This window comes from Colias philodice, chromosome 15, assembly GCF_061535455.1.
Source record: "Colias philodice isolate Cphi_HAF_F1 chromosome 15, ilColPhil1 Martin Lab GWU primary, whole genome shotgun sequence".
Classification (NCBI taxonomy): Eukaryota; Metazoa; Arthropoda; class Insecta; order Lepidoptera; family Pieridae; genus Colias; species Colias philodice.
Genome location: NC_143100.1, coordinates 11,307,332 through 11,326,937, shown reverse-complemented (window position 1 = coordinate 11,326,937; position 19,606 = coordinate 11,307,332). Strand labels below are relative to the sequence as shown.

General features: G+C 31.4%; 1 protein-coding gene across 2 annotated transcripts in view; it reads right to left on the bottom strand.

The window, feature by feature from the left end:
• LOC149482511 (proton-coupled amino acid transporter-like protein acs) overlaps window positions 1-16,415 on the bottom strand; it is a 43,061-nt gene extending 26,646 nt beyond the window's left edge. The window contains exon 1 of one of the 2 annotated variants that reach the window (XM_089704340.1): window positions 16,282-16,415. The gene's annotated coding sequence lies outside the window, so the exon portion shown is untranslated. Of the gene's footprint in view, window positions 1-8,494; window positions 8,736-16,281 lie in introns of those variants that run through there. The other variant, XM_089704341.1, reaches the window with a different exon arrangement.
• Window positions 16,416-19,606: the final 3,191 nt, after the last annotated feature.

Genomic DNA, 19,606 nt, shown 5'->3' with positions numbered 1-19,606 from the left:
GTCATACATAAGGTTTAATTGTAAGTTTGTCTGTATATAATATTCTTAAGTTAAAAATAAATAATACTGAAATTATTAATTAAAAATTATAACCACACTACGATACGTCTGTTAAAATTGAAAATTGTTCTTTACAAATCAGAAGTGGTCTCAATTGATGGTATTTTTTCCTAGACTTATTTTATTATTTATGTATCTCTTTAGACTCAATGAATGCACTCAAAGCTTTCATTTACTAATTAGTAGTAAAGTGAATGAGCTTAATTCAATTTTCCGAGTTAATGAATTCCGCGATACTTTCCACCCGAATGCAAGGGAATAGTTGCATGTAATTAGTTTAACTTATGCTTCCATTAGCGAGCCGCTTTCTAAATCTATACATGTATATTGATCGATGGATTTTCTATAGGTTTTGTGGTAGCTTGTTTTAAAGGAATCTGAGTAACAATTGAACAGTGTCATTTTGAAGTTAAGGTCAATCATATCGATCTTGGTATCGATACAAACTACAAAGGATCTTCGTACCAATAAAAAAAATGACTTTTCTTTTATAATTGAAATTAATCTTTGAAATTTTCATTGTATGTAAAATTATATTATAATTTTACATACAATGAAAATTTTAAGCTATCATTAGCCAAAACTTTTAAATATATATCTGTTTCTTTATTCGATATCCACAATGTTTCTGCTCAAGTTTATTTACTAAATTACGTGCTTCAAAAGTTAGTGATCTTCAAATTAAAAGATTTTTGATTTATTTAAATTGTAAATTAATTGGTTAATTAATTACCTATTAATCACGATAGCATTTATTGCATAGATATATAAAAATATTATCATTTTCAAGTCGCTTAAATAGTAAATACTTTTAAAATAAAAATCTGCCGTGAAATGTGTCCGGGAGTGAATTTAACTTATTCACTTAGAATGTGATGAATTCGCCGCGTGTGCAGATTAAGGCGGTTAAATTAGAATTAATGATAAATAAAATGTTTTTAAAGTATGCTAATTAAGTATGTCGGCCCAGAAATTACCAACAGAATAGTTTTATTTAGGGCCGATTTTTCAATGCTTGGATAAAACTTATCCGTCCAATAAAGCATTACACGATAATATTAAAATGTCACGTAAACTGTCAAATACGGACAATTAGAATACGTTTTTAAAATGGTAGTTTTATACATTATTCGACGAATAAGTTTTAACCAAGGATTGAAAAATCAGCCCTTAAATAAATGGTTCTTTGAAGGAAGAATTAAAATATAAAGAAAATGACATACCTAACTTTTTTCTTGGTTGAAAAGTCACTAATTAAATAATTTGAAAAGAGCCTTGTGTTTAGTCGGATTTTTTAAACATTGAAACTAGATACCATTTCTATAATACACGGTTTTCTTTTTTATAAAAACGTAATTATAAAAGGGCTTTATCCAAAAACGTTCATAAAAAAATGCCGAATTAGTCGAGCCTTTCTCGAGTTTTACGCTTGACAACACATTTGGCGATTCATTTTTATGACATAGATGAAGCTACAAATAAAGTTTTTAACCACTTAATCATTCTTCCTTGAACTGTTCGAATATGTACCTTGACCTTATTTCTGTCCCACAAAAGAAACCTTATTGGGCTGTGCCCATGAGAGTGACACAACTCGACTGTAAATATAAAAAGCCAAGAGGAAAAAGGTAAAATTACCTTGGCCATGCTTGTCAATTTGTTTATTTTTGTTTTGGGAATTAGCATTTGGTTCCTTTGGAAGTAGGTACTTGAAGTTTAAATACATTGCGATTATTTATAGTGATTTACACGTTTCCCGAAAAATGTTTATGTTTTCTTGAACGAAGTTAAATATTTTGTGTGAAATTTTAACTTGTAGTGAATTAACCTAATTATATCTATAGGTAGCTTACTAGTTGCGCTCCGCGGTTTCACGCGCGTGGCTCCACTTCTGTTGGTCTTAGCGTGATGATATATATAGCCTATATATAGCCTTCCTCGATAAATGGGCTATCCAACACCAAAAGACTTTTTCAAATCGGACCCATAGTTCTTGAGATTAACGTGTCCAAACAAACAAACAAATTCTTCAGCTTTATAATATTAGTATAGATAGGAATATACCATGTTATAATGAATGCAAAACCTTTTTTGAGATTGGTTCCGAGTCAAAAATTCGTAGTCAATAAAAATTGACCGTAACCGACAGTAACTAGACCAAGGAGACACGAGTTCATTAACATTTGGTAAGCGTATCACGTAATAATATAATAGTCACTAGGGATGTAACGATACCGATACAGATACCGATATATCGGCCGATATATCGGCAAGCCGATATATCGGTATCGCCGATAATAAATCAACCGATACCGATATTTTTTTATTAAATTCTTTCTTTTCTTTTATGTTTTTGCATTGTATTCATTCATATTGTATTATTTCTGTTTCTGTAATAGTGTTAAGGAAGAGCGGAACCTCCTGACACAAGCATTTTATTTGCTTACTAAGAGTGTTCCAATCACAAATTTGTTTATGTAAAGGAAAGAAATAGATAATTTTGATTTTTTTTAATTTTTAAGGTGATAACGTTTTTAAAATCGTTTTAGTCGGGTGACATGTTCATAAACTTGTGTCACACCAAAACCTCACGAGCGCGATCGCAGGTATAACGAGAGAGAGACGGACCGATCTCCCGTTTCATCTCGAGCGCTGCCACTGCATTATGTTATCACGTAAACATCTCGATCGTAAACCTACTTTACAAACAACCAATTTTTTTGATATCAAATAATTCAAAAAATCCGCGCCCAATGAACGATGCGGGAGGCCGCCCGCGCGTGCGCACTTTGTTTTCTGAAAAAACTCTACCAATACTGCCGTCCTTTAACTAAAAAGCCGTTAACCCTCAAATGGTCAATTTTCAGTTTTAAATGTAGGGTGATAGAGTTCAGAATTCTCTATCTTTCTGTCTAAGAATCATTAATAGTTATAAATATATGAAAATATTGTAAGCCGTTAAGTAACACAATTTTCAGCGATTCCATAACTTGAAAGCGTCTAACCAACACTACTTCGCTAAATTTCCTTTAAAGTACCTTAACCGCCAGATTTAATAATTATTTTTTAGCTTTTTACTTGACTAAAAGTACGTTATCAGATTATACTTGACTATAGGGACGCAAAAGGACTATAACTGCTTTATGATATGCTTTCATATAACGATTCCAATGGAAATCCTTACCTTATTTGCAGTTACTCGCCCTTAACGCTTTTTTAGTTAAGTAATTTTATTTAGGAAAAATTCTAATAACACTTTTTTGCTTAGCTACAAAGCAGCTAACCCTCATTTTTTAGCTAAAAGGCAGTTATCCGATTCTGGTGATGCATCAGTTTTGGGGATGAGAGTGATGATGAAATAATGTCGCTCCCAAGCAGAGTACCGATTGTTTTTTATTTTCTTTTACAAGACGTATTGTTTCTGATCAGGTTTACTAAGTTTTAAACAATCTAGCAGCTAAATTACGGAAAATATAACAAGTCAAAGTTACGAAAATTTGGTAGGTAATGGTAACGACAGTGCGAACTTTCAATCGTACTTCTCTGTTTAGACTCTGATTTGTCACTGTAACCGAGAAAGAGAAGAAAGACAGTCGGTACTATTTAATTTTTAAAACTATTTATTAATTATGTAATTTACCCCTTGGGTGGAATTAGTAATCGACTGTCAAGCAATGTACTAGAGATGGTGATACAAAAATTGTTAGGAGTACACTACCTTTGACCCGCTGACGGGGAGTCCATTTTGCAACTATTGCTATTTTTTCTTATCTTTATATGTATTAGATTATTAAGATTTGTATTTTTTACATTGTAGCAAATAAAAAGTTTTCTACCTCCTGCTATTTTCCACATATTCTGGTATATTATATTTTCTGAATGTGGATGAAAGAGTCTTCTAATCATTTGATAAGCGGTTCTACATTATTTATTAAGAGCATCCCACATGTAAGAGCTTGAAGCCCTATTGAAACCAGGGTGTATTTTTTCAAAAACCTTGTGCACAAGTCTTAATTTTTTTTTCAGGAAACGATTTATGTTTACATTGTTTGTGGTTCTATATGTACTCAATATCCGTGACTCGCATGATGGCTTCGCAGAAGAATATTTATAAAATAACGTTAAAATTGCAATTCTAAATGAATATACGGTTCCAAAAAAGAAAAGCGAGAAGATTTATCTCAATCTTAACCCATTAATGAGCCACTGTAATGAAATAAACGTGAACATGACGAGAAATAAAGGTTAATTTTATCGAAAACTTAAAAGAGTCATTTAGTAAAAGAGTTTAAAATACTTGTTACTCACAATAAGACGCTAAAACCATTAATTTAGATAGTGTTTAAATCCTTAATACTTAAACCTAAAAGCTTTTGATCCTTTTCCTTTCCATTGGTTGACCTAGAGGATGTAATTCCCGAGAGCAAAGCCTCAGACAGCAGCAAATTTTTAACATTAGTAAGATTAAAATTTAGTACAACTATACATATAGAATCATAGAACAAAAGCATCCAAAAGCCCTTAAACGCTGATTATAAAGTTTTTGAAATTTAAATTAAAACGAAAGTCTTAGCTTAAAAGTAGTTATAGTAGCTTAACGACGTTTTAGGTAAGCATTTTATTAATAAATAAAAAAAAATCACAAAATGAAAATAAAAATACTAAATTACTTAGCTAAAAAGTCGCTATGGTATGTGAACGGCCGTCTTGTCCAGTAAATAGTTAAAATTTTCAGATTATATCTAATATCTAATATCTATAAAGGCGAAAGTTTGTAAGGATGTATGGATGTATGGATGTTTGTTACTCTTTCACGTAAAAACCACTGAACCGATTACAATGAAATTTAGCACACATATAGAGGGTAACTTTGATTAACACATAGGATAGTTTTTATCCCGGAAATCCCACGGGAACGGGAACTATGTGGGTTTTCCTTTGCAAACGCGGGCGAAGCCGCGGGCGGAAATCTAGTGCTGAACTAAACGAGAAAAAGTGAATTTAAAAATAAATTATAACAGTTTCTGGGTAAAAACTAATATTTATATATAATATAATTAAATGTCGATCGATGTATCTCACAATAATTATTGTAAGTGTCATAATTTTTAAGAAATAACGATTTCCGTGTTTTTTGCCATTTACTCGAAACTCACTTCGTGGGCTTAACGGCTTTCTAGTTAAAGGACGGCAGAATAGTAATCTTTTATTAGGTACTGATTGTATGTGTATTACTTGAAGTTTAACTGACTTCGTAAAATAATTATACCTACTAAAATAAATGGTTTTGTTGTTTTTTGATTTGGCATTTTTATTTTAAAGAATACGATTAACAGTTGTCTCTGTTAAATGTTGGTAACTTTTTATGCATAATTCACTATTTATTTTTCTACCAAGCCATCGATATCGGTATCGGTATCGGTATCGCCGATACATTACTACAAATATCGGTATCGGTATCGTATCGGCAAAATCATGTATCGTTACATCCCTAATAGTCACCTTAACTATACATTGGTTCAGTATATTATAAATTAAATACGTTCAAGTAATGGTAATAATATTTAGCTTGCTAAACATATACATCAATTAAGGTTTGAATTAAATTGTCACCTGTAGGTACCTACTTCAATTAATTACATGAAATTGAAATAAATAAAAGTTCTTTATCGCAAAATGCAGTTCTTTGAAATACATGAACTGATTTAAAAAATTCAAACGCTCTAAAATTTTACGCACTAATATTTAATTATATTCCTAATCTATCTTCTTATATATTACACGATTTACTGGAAACTAAAACAACATAGGTGCCCACAATTACGCAGACAAACACATAGACAAACTTAGGGTCCCGCTGTTTCATTGGATCACGAAAAGTGAAGTAGGTACCAGATACCAAGCGACCTCAGATAAGTGGACCAAGGCAAAACAGTCGATTCGCAAGACATTCAAGAATATTAAATGCAGGTATAATGATTATTTTATCTACTTCTAAATATAGAAGCCAGGAAGTGCTAACAAAGATAATATAAAATTGTATGGTTGATGTGTGTTATTGATATTAATAGATACAGAAGAAAATCTAATATCCACATTAAAAATCGGAGAAAATTGTAAATTTTTATTGTCAATAAATCTATACATTTTATACTCACTTCGCTTTACAGAAAGAAGAGAAAGAGATTAATAAAAAAAGTGTTGGTAATAAAAATGCAGTTTTCGACGTAAAATGTTTTTAAAGTGAAACTTTTATTACATCGTCTCAAACTTTTTGGTCTGTGTAGCGCATGTCGCGTGTATCGCGGCTGCCGAGTAGGTATACCTACTCGGCAGCCGACCGTCACGCGACATGCGCTACACAAAGCAGTGTTCGGAACCGTTCGAACAGTTTCACTTTTACCGTGGTTTCATAAAACCACAGAACATTTTTTTATTAAGGGAGCTTTTGCCACACAAGGATAGATTTTCAACTGTAGTTAGTTTAATTTTAGTCAGAGAATAAAAATTGCTACTTTTGATAAAAGGGGAAATGAGTTGTAGAATACATACAATAGCACTGAATTTTTAATTCAATTATTAATTGTCACATTTATAGCATTTATTAATCGATACTATTTAAATGTGTACAACGAATTGTTTTTAGTAGCTTATAAGACAATATGAATTCTTTATGATGTTAACTTGCTTGAACAAAATGACTTGGTAATGTTATATCTATATAATATAATAAGAAATAACTCTACACTATATCTAAATAAATAAATATAACCTTGTGCAAAAATAGCGATACCTCGTACAATCAGATTGTCATGCAAATGCTTTGCAAATTGCAATCTACAATACATGAATGGGTAAACGATTATGTGAATGTAAGTTTTTGTTTATAACGACCTTTAAATAATATTCTACTGACATAATGCTACGGTTTTGTCTTTGGCATAGCGTTATGTAATGGACCCCTGGATCCTGAGCTTAGCGCGATTCAGTTTTTTTTTCCGCCTGCGGTTTCACCCCTGTAGTCAAAGGAAAATAGACCCTTTGTCTATATTCTATTGTCTACTAGCTGCGCTCCGCGGTTTTTCGCGTGGCTCCGCTCCTGTTGGTCTTGTATATCACGCTAAGACCAACTATATTATAGTCTTCGCTTAGTAGCCTATAGCCTTCCTCGATGAATGGGCTATCTAACACCGAAATAATTTTTCAAATCGGACCAGTAGTTCCTGAGATTAGCGCGTTCAAGCAAACAAACAAACTTCAGCTTTATAAAATAAGTAAAGACACAGGTATAGATTAGTAATACAATACTTATTTATAGACTTGAAATAATCCATTAAGTATTTTCATAATAACCGTATGAAATTAACAGAAGCATAATAACTAAACATAAAAAATTATGTTCTTTACAATGTATCCAGAATAAGACATCAATACTGCAATCACAATAGAATAGGAATGTGGTATATTTTCATTGTTAGGTTAAACTAGAACCCATTTAACAATAATAACATTATTGAGACATATACTTATACCTAAGTATAGTTACATTTATAGTTATTTATTTTAACATTTTCAAAAAAAAATACCTATTGGGGAAAATCGTACAGTATTAACAGTATTGATTATGTTAATTTTGGTTTTGATACAGTTATTTTACAAGTTTTTTAGGTTATATCTATAGTTAATAATTTAATATTATAAAGCTGAGAAGTTTGTTTGTTTGAACGCGCTAATCTCGGGTACTACTGTGTTTGGGGTGTTAGGTAGAACATTTATCGAGGAAGGCTATAGGTATGGCTATAGGCTATATAATGTCATCTCGCTAAGACCAACAAGAGCGATGCACTGCGAGTAAAACCGCGGGGCACAGCTAGGTTACCTTTAGGAGAGCAATACCACAAACAGATATGAGTCTAGTCTTATATGTAAGTAGTCCAGTTAATTGAATAAGAATAATATAGAAACAAGAAAAGAATAAAGAATTGTTTTAAAATATTTTCTTACGACATTTCGTAACAAATAACAAAAAGTCAGAAAAACTTCTCATGCAATTTCGTATTATGTCACCAAGTCAAAGCCCTCCATCACTTTTTGTGTTAACTATTATATAAAACTAAACTATGTGAATGTAATTACCAATTTCGACATGAACATTTTTGTTGGCAAACAAAATTGCAGCTGTGTTCCGCCTTTCGTTTTAGACCTACAATGGCTGGGATACCGTGATGGTCACGAGGTATTATTTATCTGACTGTACAAAAAGGAATAGTGCTTCTCGAGAAGCAAGCGATTACAGAGTAAGTATGCTTCAGATTGACTATTTAAAAAGATGTGGAGTTTTTCATTTATTATCAATTGTGTTTACTGTCTTCATTAAAAGAAACAATTTTAAAAAATGGGTTTTAGGGTGAATTTAAATAGGTTTATAAAATACCTTGATAGGTTTCGTCTTCATTCCGAGTTTTGACATCTAAAATATTTCTTCACTAAATTCGATACAATGCACAAAAAATTGCATGATAATTATTTAATCACTAATATTTAATACCTATTACTAAAAATAACATTTAAAACGGTAACGGTTAAGGCAATGTGAATACGAATCCCGAACGACAAATTATTTTCGACTACCCGCAGTATCAAAAATAAGCAGGCTGACCATAACATAAGGTATGAAATAATGTACAATATGCGATGTCTGTAAAAAAAGGTTTGAGTAAAATATGGAAGAATTTTGTGAATCGATTCTTACAAACCTTTAACAATTGAAATAAAGATTATTCCTGAACGATATTATGTGCTATTTTTTATCTGTGGTCAACTCAGAAGAAGCCACGGTCAGCTGTTAGAAGAAAAAAAAATTAAAGCTGTCAAATTCGATCATATATTCGATCTTTGTAAATGTACAGGTAATGTATCTATACTAATATTATAAAGAGGAAAAGTTTGTAAGTATGTATGTAAGTATGTATGTATGTATGGTTTTCACGCATAAACTACTGGACCGATTTCAAAAATTCTTTCACCATTAGAAAGCTGCATCTTTACTGAGCAACATAGGCTATATTTCATTTTCAAAAAAATTAGAGATCCTTACCAAAAATGCAATAATGTAACCCAAGGTGTAAAAAAATCCTTAATAAAACTTCTGTCATCGCGTGCGCTGCGGAATCTATTGAAGATAGAACAAAAAAATGTTCTACGGTGTTATAGAATGGATCAATATCTACAAGAAAGTCCGCGATACCATATGTCCATCTTCAGTAGTTATGTTACTACAACAACTTTTTTACGTTTTCAAAGTAAATAGAAGTGCCGACAGTAATCAAACCATGTTATCCATACACATATATTAATCCTTATCCCATTAAATGATGTTTTATTATAGACTGTTTCAATACCAGCAAAATACTTTTTAAATGAAAAGAATTGGATATTCCATTCAAAAGATATAACGAATTTTTTAAAGTGTCAATCTACAGAAAATAGTAGGTATACTGTTCGAGCAGGCCGTAGTGCGGGGGTCACGGAGGAATTCTACCAATATGCGTCTTGACGGAACACAGTGGGGTTTTGGTCGGTAGGAATCCGACATAACCCACGGCCCCTCCCCCGGAGGCCGAGGGTATCTATGAAAGATTTCCCCACTAAAACAAAAAAAAGGCCGTAGTGCGGGACGGGTTAAAGGTGATTTTCATGTGATTAAAAATTAAACCTATAGTCCGACCTATAGTAGACTTTTCACTGTAACGATATCGCTATCTATGCGGGTGAAACCGCAGGGCATTGCTAGTTTATTATAATTTAGATACTATAAAAAATATTATTCAAAATTCATTTCGTTATATTTTTGTTTTCTTGTTTATTGTGACCTTTTTCGTAGTGTGGATCATTGAGTCTGTTTTCCTTTTGTATTTTGTTATCATATTATATTAACGCATCATGATGAATTACTGGTAAAGTATGCGCATGGGCTGCATCAATTTTGATGGGATCTCAATTTCCAGATAATTAATATTGTGAATAATTTTATATTGTAAAATACCAGATAAAGAAAGTCAATTGAACAAAAAAAAGAAAAAGAATAATGGAGAAAATTTTATGTGAAAAACGCAGCGGAAACAACAAAATATGAATAATTACTCAAGATATGAAAATTGTCTCATTATCTTTAAAGAGACTCATTTTATCATTTACACCTGCTTTATCACAGAAAACTTGTTGTGACGTCAATCTTAAGAATCCATGAAATAATTATTATTCACAATTAGTTACACATTATTACAAAGTTACAAGTAGGTAAGTATCGAAAAAAACAAAAACTTCACTGCGTCAAAATTCACATACGTAGAGAGAGAGAGATACAGAATCAAATCTATAGTAAATATCCATACTAATATTATAAATGCGAAAGTAACTCTGTCTGTCTGTCTGTTACTCAATCACGCCTGAACTACTGAACCATTTTGCATGAAATTTGGTATAGATATATTTTGATACCCGAGAAAGGACATAGGATAGGTTTTATCCCGGAAATCCTACGGGAACGGGTTTTCCTCTGAAAACGCGGGCGAAGCCGCGGGCGGAAAGCTAGTTTATTTATAAATGTATATATTTGTTACTACTTACGACCCCATTCGAAAATGGCTAACCAAATCTAGATAAACTTAGGCACAGAACTAAATTATAAGACTACAATCTTAAAGCTAGAAAGCTCAGGCAACAATGTAACGGGTGAAGCCGCGGGCTCGACTAGTATTCTAATTATATGAATAAAATTTCAATATCAATCAACTGACTTGATATAAGAACGGTATTTGAGATAATTGCAGTATCACGTTTTATCCTTACTGATATTTTATTCAAATAGGGTTCCGTAAATAAATACTGAATTAAACTTAAAAATTTTAATAGGTACCTGATAAAATTTGCTTGACATTTTGCGCTAAAAGTTGCTAGTTAAAAGGGTTTTTACAGTTTTACTGAACTCTTAATATTAAAGTTCTATGAATAAGATGAGACTGAAATTGCTGACGCTGCATCAGCTAATACTGATTTGGAGCTTAAACCGTTTTCTCAAAAGATTGTCACGATTTCTATAAAGTACGATAAAATCTTTATTCGACGATTAGATCAAATCCATATGGAATTTGGCAAAAATATAGTTTAAACTGTATGTGTTATATAGGTAAATAGAGGAGTGCAGATTGCTAATATTTTGAAAATAATATATAAATACACTGAGTCAGAAAAAAAAAATAATAACAGGCTTTTTTTTAGCTTCACGTGTAACTGACATGTTTGTATGTAACCCACTCTTTTAAACGCGATTTAGACACACTTTAAGCAAATTTAATTTTAAGCTTTGTATCAAGGATCGATGACAATACAATCATTCCATAAGTTTAAGCGTGTTTCTTTAACCATTTTAATATTTTTGTTTATTGTTATGTTCGAATGTGAACCACTAGAAAACTAGTATTGTGATACCTATCTATTGTTATTGAATAAATGGTATTTTCTTTCTTTCCCTTGTGTTTTTCTTAGTAAATGAAGACCAATTATTATAGAAATTAAGTGGTTACGTGTCATGACGTAAGCACACAATGATGATCAATTATTTATTGTTTCTTTTGCGATAGAGAATTAATAAATAATAAAACAATTAAAATGTTATTATACCTGACCTATCATGATATAAATACCACGTTGGTTGCGGTTTATTATGTACTAGCTGGCCCATGTAACTTTTCACATGAGGCCTTTTAAAAAATGTTTTTATGATACCATTAATTTATTTATTATTATGAAATAATCTATTCGTGTGAATTTGAATTGATTAAGATATATTGCTAGTTTTATAGGCTTAGTTGGCAGTAGTTTCTAATTAAATGTAAAATAATGCACTCAAATAGATGCACTTTTAATTAAGATTTAAATAACAAAGTGCCAATGATTTAATCAATTGAAATGAGTCCACGTCTAATGTGCTTTCGAAAAGAGACTGATTTTTACGAATTTATCAATGCTGCACGACCTTCATACATTTCCTTTTCTCCAAGTTGCCTGGTAGAGATTGCTGTTCAGCAATTAGGCCGCCTTTTGTACAAATGATACCTTTTTGTGATATTGTTATTTTTTCTGAACTTCCCGTTCATGTTTGTACAATGAAGTGTAATACAAAAATAAATACTGTTGTGGCGATTTCTGCTAAATATGTATCGTAAAAATGCAACTAGAGTGCACATAAAAGTGTTACTGAATAAAATTTAAACTTATTAAGGGAAGTCTTTCAATGGCAAATAAACTGGGACCGGTTTCAAAGCACAAGATCAACTGGTTTAAAGAAACCGCAAACGATATGAACTTTTTTAATGCCAATTAAACGGAGAAACTCAAAGGTAGGCTAATGAGGTGTCCTTGGTAAGATATTACTTGTTTCCCTTCGTTACAAAGGTCAGGGATTTCTTTTTGATATTTATGGGATTCCCTAGAGAAATGATGGGATAGTAAGTGGAGTCGTATAGAAAGAAAGTCGGGTATAGAAAATTATTGTTTATGTTATTGAATTCACGAGGAGTTTTTGCATCAAAATAATATCGGCAAAAGCTGTATTCTAAAATTTATACTCAAAAAGTGATTATGCCGAATTGTGCATCATTTCCTTCAGTCATTGAGTTAAAATTTTAATAGTATCCTCTATTAAATACACTCATTTATATCGATAAGACTATAAATATAAACGTTTTATAATCTAAATCGCGATAAAGAAACACTTACACTTTTAAATACAGCATAATAACTAATAAGAAAACCGGAAATCGCTATCAAATCCGACTGGCCTAATCTCTGCACTTCTCAATATTAGTAATATCGTTACATCAGATAGAATATAATGTCTTTATGTAATACACTTCGATTTCAACATTGCATTTTTAATGTATTGAAATAGTTTAAGTTGTAACGGGTTTAAAACATTCATATTCTTAAGATGGGATTGGGGATTTTCCTAAATATGAGATAACTGAATTCGTTTATTCTTTATTTTCCAACACAAGTAGGTAATTTACAGGTATGTATACCCAAAACATTACATGGTTTAATGTTAGCAATTCTTAACTTATTTGAGCTTGAGTTTGAGTAACCCACTTATTTTGAAATTAAGATCAATATTTGATCGATTTAATCGAGGTACGAATTATGGATTTTCTATTGAGAAAGATCTCTATATAGAATGGGAAGATAGGTTTGTATGTAGGATCTGGTATTGGAAAAACTTAATAAATGTTCCGAATAATTTTTTTGATAATATATTGATGAACGAAGAAGGTTTAATATTAGGTATTATTTCTTAAATGATGAAGTTTGATGTTTTTTCTTTTTGAAATAAAAATATTTATTGAATGTTTTTCCAGTACATGAACGTATGTTTCAATTTTCAATAGACTGTATTACGATCAGAATGAAAAAGGACAGCTGGTTAAGAATAGCTGATGAACCTCCAGATGAAAAAAAAAAGAAAACGATTAACAGCAAAACAGACAATAAAATTACTACGGGTATCCTTTATCAATCATATTTACAGTAAAAGTAATAACCGCAAACCTTATTATGATAATATAATAAATTATCAACATCGGAAGTTTTGGCTAAGGAAGGTTCTTAAAAAATGTTTTAATATTGATGAGTGGAAATTTTCGTTTGTTTTAAGGTGCGGTTATATTGACGAGAAAATCTGGTGTAACTTGTAGTTAAATATTTTGGTATACAAATAGTGTGACTTCAATCTTATCTTCAACATTTCTAAAGATCAAAGGCAAATGTTTTAGTTTACCATTTAGAGTTATATTAAAATCAGATAATATTATGTTATATGTATTATATGATAGGTAATATAATATGATAATCCTGATGGAGATAAGGGAATTTAATAATATTATGGTTTAAAGCTATTTAAAGTTTATAGTTTAAGACTAGGTACCAGTTGTAGTTTTAATATTCTAGTTTTAAAGCCTATAAAATGTTTATTTATTCGCTAGTCATAAATGCACTATCCCAAGAATTTCATTAAGTCTGCTTCATATTTAATATAATTTTATTCAGCGAGGAAATAAAACATAAAATTACGCAAGTGAGAAGAAAAAAAGAATCAAGTACTGTGAAAGATATCCAACATGAAAATTGTCATGAGTAAACAAAAAATAATAATAATAAGGAAACGGACATGGCAGAGAACCAAAAAATTCGATGACGTGTGACATCTGCCAAACCGCACTTGGCCAGCATGATAGATTAGCTCTTAACCCTCATGGGGCTTTTACATAGGAAACAGAAGAAGGCCGAAAATATTTATTTGCTCATAGAGCGCGCAATGTCGTGGGTAAAAGCGAGTTAGATTTAGTCTTATAAAGGAGGCTTAAATGTCCTTGCTCGGTAATGAAGTTGCATCTTATTACTTTTAAATGATATCGGTTAATAGTTATTTAAGTGATCGAGTCCTTAATTAACCGTTTATTTAAGTTAATTAATAGTTTATTAACAATTATAAATGGTACTTAAGAGATTCTAAGCCAAAATTACATTATTATTACCCTAAATTTAATTGGTTGCTATATTTTGGTTTCACCCTATTGCACGCCTCATAAGCGAAGCGTTGAGGTGGGTACTACTGTCAGTCACTTCGCGCAAATCATCTGATTTTTCAAACTTAAAATGTCTTTATGTATCATACATTGCACTTGTAAGATAATACATACACACACATATTAAGAAAAAACACTATTTTTAACATTCATGATATTTTTGATGTCATTTTTGTTATTTAAACTAGTTAAAAAACAGTTTAAAAAAGTTCTGTCTTGGACGTCCGTGTGTCTGTATGTGCGGAGGATTTTCTTGTTAACACGATAGCGACCGAAATACTTTACTAATCGAGTCTTTTTTTTTCTCTTACGCTTGAGTATGCTCAGGAATAGAACCCTTCCATTTTTCAGGGTCTGATTCGATGTGGTTTAATTGTTATTAAATAAACAAAAATAATAATTAATAAATAATTATTAAAAAAAAAATTATGAGGCGTGCACTTTTGGATTTTCCAAACTATTTATTGATGTCTTCTTGTTTAGTCCTTCCATTTCCTTTCGTAAACTTCTTTAATAATTCCCGATTCTCTTTGAGACTGACAAATATAACATCAAACGCTTAATAATATTTTTAATATCGTAGTGTTTGTTAAATTCAGATCCTAAGAAAACTTATATTAGTTGAAGATTATCACATTCTCTATTTTATTTTTCATATACTTGCAGTATCCTTGCAGTTGATAAGACTGTTTTCCGCGTAAATTCCTATCTCTCGGGAATATCCCGGGATAAAAAGTAACCTAGTAGTTAGTTTAGGATGGCAACTTTTATGTTGCTTCCTCTATCGCCTGCTAAAACTGGAAATAATTTCGGATAATTAGCTGAAGGACAGACGGAAAAATCTATCAAAAATATAGTTCGATTTAATGCTTTTTTTAAATATAATTTCTCATGTGAATCTCGTTCACCTTCATCGACACAAAAATTTTGAAAATATGATTCATAAAATTTACATAATTTATGAATACATTTTAATTTTTAATGCATTAGTTTATATGCGGCGTGCTAAAAATTTTATAATGCACTTTTATAGCATTATCATATTATTAGATAACAAATATTTAATGGTTATTCATTTAAATACTTTTAAAAGATTCAATAAGTGAATGTTTTGGAGTTAAATTTTGCGTTGTTTCGTTCTTTGTTACGATTTAATTGAGTAGAAAAATAATTTCAAGGGTATTAAATTCCAGCAATAACCTTGTTTATTATTTAATTTAAGTATGAAATAAATCGGAATTTAAGATTGGCTAGAAAGAGGTATATAAGCGTAGTTAGTTAAATAGTTCAAAAAGACAAAGTATTTTATTCGGATTTTATGAAAATGCCTGAATATTATTTATAAAGTAGTTCGTCAACTATAAAGGTCTTCTGTATAAATAATTAATATAAGGTTTTTACGTTTACGTAGCCTTCATTAAAGAAAACCAAATTTCGATGACGTACATTTTTTAATTGAAAAATAAATTACACTCACCTACAAAATCTAATTAACAGTCGATAAATAATTAAAAAATAGACTAATTGCATGAAAATTCCAAATCGATACTTCAATAATTGAAAAATTAAAAATACTTACAATTAAAAATAAATCCTGTTACACACTCTTCACTTAAATTCAATTGTACTTTTACACATATAATTTATTTATTTATTGTTCATCGAACATATTATTTACGATGTTATTTTCTGCAACGCGTGCGCACCGCTCTCTGTTGATCAAAACATTGGCTCGTACATGTACAATATCTTTGTTGACAATCACTGGAGAACCAGTATAACTTGACCTATACCTATTAAGAATTTCAATGTAATTGATAGAATAATTAGTTCAGCTTTAATTGGTTCGCGAATGTATTGAAAAATTTGCATTAGATTGGTCTTGAGATTTGTTGGTAATTGAATTGTATTTAGAGTATTTATTGCCTAACTTATCCTTTCTATATTATAAATGTGAAAGTGTGTTTGTGTGTTTGTTCTTTTTCAAGAGTGATTTTATGATTTGATTTTAGTGTCTGGACATCTTTTTTCTACTATATTTTTCTACTATTTATAAGTCGGGTTTTCCTTCCTGACGCTATAACCGATTTCCACGGTTTTGCATTCGTTGGAAAGATCTCGGTTTCCTTGAGGTTTATAGCAAAGAAAAGGTGTCTCTGGTGGCGAAACGGAGTTCACCGGGTTTGCGAGTAACTTATAAACTCTTCTTAAAACTACTTTTAACCAGAGGCGGCTCGCCCTAAGGAGCGCTGGTGCAGTGAACTCCCATAAATAATTATAATAAAATCATACTCCTTAATTTAATTATTAACATTAATTATTACTATTTAAAATCAATCGTAATCTTTAAAACTACTGTTAATACCAATGAATATATCCATCATTCCATCATCCCATACACCTGTATAATACCTACTGTATTATGTAACGCGCGAAGCGGTGCGCTCACGATTGCGCTCCAATGAAAAAAGATTTTGTACATTTCCTAATACGAAATCCAATAGGAGTGAAAGAGAGGGTTTTGCCAGAGCCCTGCGCGTGAAACAAAAGATTTTCTATGGAAAAGTAGCAAAATTCGGTGCGCCGCACCCGCAAACGTTGCCGGTTCGTTTTTACCGCCCGGCAGGACAGCGATTGCGACGTTGCCAGTTGCTACGTCTATAATATAAACAAACACTCGACTCTCGAGTCAACTTCAATGCACGCGCGCGATTCATGCAATTTTCTAATTATAATTATAAAATACGTGTTGAAATAGCCTGTACTTATCAGTATTACTTGTGAGTGTTAAAATGAACAATAATTATAATGTGGCGTTCATTAAAAAGTGTGATAAAATGTTACAAATTCGGCTTGAATGTAAAGCTAAGGGACCGCCACGGCCTGAACTTTATCTTACGCAAAAATGTACGACAAAAACGAAAACATATACGCGTGTGTTTAAATCTGAACAATATGTAAAAAAAAACCGTGGTTGTGTGGTTGTGATGAAAGCAACAACAGATATTTACGAATGTCTTGTCGCTTTAAGTTATAGATATTTTTGCACACCAAAAAGAAAGACGTATGTAGGTATTTCCTTTATAAGTAATTTTTTTGATAAATGTACTGCTTTACACCATGTATTTTCAGTGTTTTATTTCAAGTGAACACCCATAAAATTTTGTCACGAGCCGCCTCTGCTTTTAACCGCGGTGAAACATTTCATTCCCATGGGAATTTCCTTTGACTACGCAGGGAAAGCCCCAGGCCTAAAGCTAGTAAACAGAAGAATAAGATCTGAATTAAAAGTGTACCTATATAATTAATGATAGATAGGTAAAAGCTAACTTATCCCACTCACTAATAATATATAGCATTATAATATAGGTAATCCCTACTTAATATTATACATGCGAAAGTAACTCTGTCTGTCTGTTACGCTTTCCCGCTTAAACCTCTCAACCGATTTTGATGAAATTTGGCACAGACAATCTTTAGACCCTGAGAAAGAACGTAGGCTACCTTTTATCAAAACACCACGCGGGCGAAACCGCGGACCGAAGATAGGTAGTATTATATATTTTTTATTTGTAGTGAATGATAAAACATAATATCTATCTGTAATAGCTAAAAGCAATGTGCAAATTGTAGTTTTCGAGTTTTACTTAAACAAACTCATAAACTTCCATTTCCTCTTTGTTATATTCGCGTATTATCTTATATTTTATATAATTAATTTGGCCATTTGAATATTTATGAAATGTACATTGTAGAAACGTATTACAATGTTGTATATTTTTAAATGTTGTAATTTTGAGCATAACAATGCAATATTATGTAAATGACTGACTGTTATCGTACGAATTTTGTTTCGTTTTTTAACGTCCTTCACTTGAGTAGGTTCCGCGTAAAATTAAATTATATTTATATATTTACTGTGGATGGTGCACAAATGCAGCAAAATATAGTTAAAGCTAAACTTGCTGTTCTCCGCGGTTTTACTCCGCTCCTGTTTGTCTTAGGGCGAGGCCACAACACTGCGTTGCGGCGTCGCGTCGTAAAAATCTACGACGCCGCAGACTTTTAAAATGTATGATACATAAAGACATTTTAAGTTTGAAAAATCAGATGTTTTGCGCGAAGTGACAGTAGTACCCACCTCAACGCTTCGCTTATGAGGCGTGCAAAATGTAGTTATATTCACACGAATTATAAGCGCACCGCGTCGTACATTTTTACGACGCGACGCCGCAACGCAGTGTTGTGGCCTCGCCCTTAGCGACATGATATATAGCCTATAACCTTCCTCGATAAATGGGCTATCTTAAGACCGAAATAATTTTTCAAATCGGATCAGTAGTTCCCGAGATTAGCGCGTTTAAAAAGAAAACAAACAAATTCTTGAGCTTTATAATGTTAGTATAGATTAACGATTTTCACTACAATTATTCCGAGTGTAATTATTTATTGTAACGAAAAAAAATTTTCTTGTCACAAAAATATACTATTTACACAAAAATATACTATTTACAAAAATGTAATGTAGTACAAAAGTACTACATTACATTTTTGTAACAAATAAAATTTAATTTTTGCGCACGCATATAAAATTTGGAAGAATTTGGCATTCCAGAAGTAAATGTTCGCCTCGGCTTTTTTTTAAGTTTTTCAATATTTTCTGAATTTCACATTATCTAATCCAGGGGGATACAAATAGGTACAAGAAACTCAATAATTCAGCCATTCTTAAATTATAAATAGTTTAACTATCACGACTTTCTGCATATCTCTAGAAATTCTACCCTAGAGGTCGCGCGTAATAATATGAACCTAATAAATTATTAGGGCTAAAGATTCTATTATCCCACCCCATATAAAATGATGGAAATTGCGTTAATCTTCTTACAATTAATCTGCCTTGG